Source organism: Echinops telfairi, unplaced genomic scaffold, assembly GCF_000313985.2.
Source record: "Echinops telfairi isolate 266 unplaced genomic scaffold, ASM31398v2 ScPeMD7_3;HRSCAF=10, whole genome shotgun sequence".
Lineage (NCBI taxonomy): Eukaryota > Metazoa > Chordata > Mammalia > Afrosoricida > Tenrecidae > Echinops > Echinops telfairi.
The window spans coordinates 9178217-9183011 of NW_022103899.1; the positions used below are offsets into that span (position 1 = coordinate 9178217).

Genomic DNA, 4795 nt, shown 5'->3' on the forward strand with positions numbered 1-4795 from the left:
GAATACACAAAAGTACAACTATACAACACTGAATCCTGCTTTATAGCCTTCCTTTTTATAGAAATAGTCACATAAGATTTTTCAATATTTGCTATTTTTATTAAAATGACAATATTGAAAACATTAAAAAGACATGTTTCATCAACTAATAATGTTCTATGTGCAATAAAACACATTGTTATGATTTTGGAGAGGAGAAGATATACTCCCTTGATGGACTTTTAAGCTCATGACACAAAAACAAATAAAAAACCTGCTTGCTGTAAGTTCATTCTGACTCATGACAAACCCCTATGTGTCAGAGAAGAACTGTGCTCAACAGAGTTTTCAAAAGCTGATCTTTTTTTGGAAGTAGATTGCCAAGTCTTTGCCTCTGGGTGGAGTTGAACCTCCAGCTTTTCAATGAAAAGTCCAGTGAGTTAATAACCCTTTTCATCCCCCACATGGTACTTGATTAATTTATCTGAGTTTAAAGTACAGGAAGTGGCTTCAATAAAGATAGCCTATATATCTACCATGTCACTAATTTTTACCTTTTTTTCCTTTCTGAGGAGTAAGTAGAAAAGATGAACAAGAATTAGGAAAGTATGTGGAGATATTTCTTTTTTTTTTTTTTACAATGTGTATCACAAAAGACTCTGAATTTCTGGAATATATTCTAAATTCTCTTTCAATGCTTTGAAAAGATCTGACTTGTTTTGGGTGATTGGGGGTCCACAGACAGACCAAAGGTTAATATTTAGAGAAACTTGTATAAAGTTTTCTGGGTTTTTTTGTTTCTTCTTATATTGCAGTTATTAATAAGTGCAACAACCACCAAATGTAGCCTAATGAGGTTGTATAATCAAAATGCTCCAGTGACAATTTCATATATGAGGCATTGTGTTCATAAATGAAATTTGCATTCAAACTTGTGTTAATTGAGTTTTATTTTAAAAATGTCTTCTATAAGATTGTGCAGTGGGAGCAGGTCCCAAATTATGAGAGCAGTTCTGTTTTTCTCTGTATTCATTCCAGGCTGTGCTGGTATATTCTCAGTGAGGGGCAGAATTAAGATTATTAACTCAGATCGAAAACTGTAATAAAAGGTGGATTTTGGCATATTTATAAATATTGTTTACTCATATAGGTAACATAAAATAATGAAAATTATACATTCACATAACACATTAAAATATATTTTGCTAAATTCAACAATTTCTACATGCACAATTCAGTTACATTGATTATATTCTTCGAATTGTACAGCCATTTTTGCTATCCTTTTCAAATTATTCTACCACCAATAAGACAATTCATTGCCTCCTAAGCTTCTCCTCTGTCTCCTTGAGTTGTTAATTTGATCCTGTATGGATAGCTCTAAAAGAAACAAAATTACACCAAGCCCCCAGGACAACAGTCTTGCTTGGAGCAGCCAAGGCACATAGAGGACAGTAGGACCAGCCCCTCCACAAGACATGATGTCCCTTCACTGACCCACATGACTGTAGGGGACAGCAACAGAGACATAGTGTGGGAATTGTGCCTGGATTGACACCCCCCCCACCCCCCGGGCACTGGGGCTGTGGTAGCTACATAATCTGGTGTCAACTTGTGAAGGGGGTGGAGTCCAGTCTGTCAATCAAGTTACCACTTGATGACCTTGTTTTGAGGCGTTACAGACATAAATAGCTCACTGGAGGCCAGATATTCTCTCTCCCTGGGAAACATTCCTGCTGACAAGACACATGGAGCTATGCTAGAGCCCTGGGGCTGAAGGAGTCACATGGAGACACATGTAGCACTGAGAGTCTTCCACTACTACTGAATCCACAAAACCATCCACCCACTGGCCTGGTATCTTTCTTCCTGCATTCGGCATCATTGCATGTGCTACGTGAGTCTGAAGAAGAATTTTTAGACAGGTAACGGACCTATGGGCTAATATCAGATTTGCGGGCTAAACCTGGACTGAGCTGAGTTGTTTTCTTAATGTACAATTGCTCTTTGATAAAAAGTTCTTTCAAAAAAAAAAAAAGCTCTTTCTTACACCCATATGCGTGTCTATGAATTTGTTTCTCTAGTCAACCCAGACTAACACAGGGGTGAAACACAAAGGGCATGCAACAGAGCAGCAAGGGGAACAAAGCAACGAAATCCCCAAGGAATCCTGACAATAGACTTCAGACTCAGAGGGAAGGGTCAGCAGACAGACCTGGAACTATTTATAGGTCCTTTTTGATTTTCCTTCTTCCTTTTCCATGTCTCTCTATCTAAGATAGGCCAGATAAAAAATCCCAAGGAGAAAACAGCAGGACTGATGGTTCTAGGGAGACAAGGGAGAGGGTAAGGGAGGGGGAGCCAATAAACCCAGGGACAAGGGAACAGCAGAGATCTAAAATCAATGGCGAGGAGTGTGTAGAACACCTGGTGGGATTGGATCAAGTGGAATGTAGCCAAGGGGAAGTAAACAGCCAAATGACGGTCAAAGGTGATAGTGGGACAGGAGAAAAGTAAAAAGAAATAGAGGAAAGAAGTAGGAGGCAAAAGACATTTATATAGCTATAAACATAGGCATGTACATATGTAAACATATTTATATATAGTGATAGGGATATAGGTCTGTGTACATATATTTATAGGTTAAATGTTAAGGAAGCACAGAGACATTGTGCCTCGACTCAAGTCCTCCCTCAATGCAACAACACTTTGTTCGATAACCTGGCATTCTGTGATGTTCACCTTCCAGACACTATTACTGAAGACAAAATGGGTGCATAATCAGCATAAGCTAATGTGGTGAAGAAAGCTGATGGTGCCTGACTATTGCAAGATATAGCGTCTGGGGTCTTAAAAGCTTGAAATTAAACAAACTGCCATCTGGCAGGGAAGCAACAAAGGCCACATGGGAGAAGCACACTAACCTGTGTGATCATGAGATGTTGATGGGATCAGGTGTCAGGTATCAGAAGAACCAAAACAACCATTCTGATGTGAATGAGGCAGGTCAGAATGGAGCCCCAAGGCCCATCTGTAGACAATTGGTTGTCCCCTCACAGAAAGGTCACGAGGAAGGGATGAGCCAACCAGGGTGCAGTATAGCATCAATGAAACACACAACATCGCTCTAGTTCTTTAATGCTTCTTCCCCGCCACTATCATGATCCCAGTTCTACCTTACAAATCCAGCTAGACTACAGCAAGTACACTGGTACAGATAAGAGCTCTTGACATGCAGAATCCAGGATAGAGAAACCCCTCAGGATCAATAATGGGAGTAGCGATACCAGGAGGGTAGGGGGAAGGTGGGGAGCAAAGGGGGAGAAAAGGGGAACTAATCACAATGATTAATGTACAACCCCGCAAGGGGGATGAATAATAGAAATGTGGTTGAAAGGAGACAGCAGATAATGTGAACTATGAAAATAAAAATTATTGATAAATGATCAAGGGCTCACAAGGGTGGGAGGGTGGGAGGGGGAGGGGTAAAAAGAGGAGCTGATACCAAGGGCAGAAGAGCTTGAAGTCCTTACTGATGTGAGATGACTGAGTACAAACTGGTGCTGTTTGCAGCAGGAGGTGTTGGGAAAAGCGCTTTGACAATCCAGCTAATCCAGAACCACTTGTGGACGAGTATGATCCCACTCCAAAGGACTCATACTGAAAGCAAGTGGTTATGGATGGTGAGTCCTCCCTGCTGGACATCCTGGACGTAGCTGGACAAGCGTGAAGTGCCCTGAGGACAGGCGAAGGCTTCCTCTGTGTGTTTGCCACCAATAATAGCAAATCATTTGCAGAGATTAACCTCTGCAGGGAGCAAGTTAAATGAGAAAAAGACTCAGATGATGTGCCAATGGTGCTGGAAGGAAACAAGGGCAGTTGACTCAAAACAAGCGATGGGATTCCGTTCATTGAATCCTCAGCCGGGAGCCCACAGGGATTTGAAGATGCCTTTTTTTTTTTTTTTGAACAAGCAGAAATTTATTATCTTACTCTTTTTTATTTTTGTTTGGTTCCACATTATAGCTACCCTTTGTATAACAGAACTCTACACCTTTATACTGCTCCATCATCACAATTATTGTTTTATTTGAGCTCATTGATGTAGCCGCTGTATTAATCTATTTTGCTAATGGTCTTCCTCTTTTTTTGCTGCCCCGCTACTTTACCACACATGATGTCTTTCTCCCGGGACTGGCCTCTATGGGTAAAATGTCCCAGGTACCTGAGATGAAGTCTTCCCATCCTTGTTCTAAGACGCACTGTGGCTATACTTCTTGCCAGACAGATTTGGCAGTCCATGGTAATTTCAATATTCTTTTCCAGCATCATAATCCAAATGCATTCATTCTTTTACTATCTTACTTACTAAATGTTCAACTTTCACATATATAAAAGGAGATTGAAAATACCATGTCTTGGATTAGAGGTATCTCAGTCCTCCAAGTAGCATCCTTGTTCTTCAACACTTTTAAGGAGGTCTTGTGCAGCATATATATGCAAATGCAATGTGTCCTTTGATTCCTTGACTGCTGCTATCATGAGTATTGATTGTGGATACAAGCAATATGAAATCTTGACAATTTCAAACGTTTCCCTATTTATCATGATGTAACCAATTAGTCTACTTGCAAGGATGTTTGTTTTCTTTACAATGAGTTGTAAAGAAGGCTGCAATCCTGAAGGCTGCAATCCTGATCTTCATCAGCTAGTGCTTCAAGTCCTCCTGACTTCCAGCAAGCAGGCAATAAGCCATCCTCTGATCCTGATGCCACATTCATCTTCATATAATCCAGCTTCTTGCGTTATTTTCTCA

At 40.4% G+C, this 4795-nt stretch overlaps 1 pseudogene; it reads left to right on the forward strand.

The window, feature by feature from the left end:
• Positions 1-3521: 3521 nt before the first annotated feature.
• Positions 3522-4795, forward strand: part of LOC101649167 — a 10836-nt pseudogene continuing 9562 nt past the window's right edge.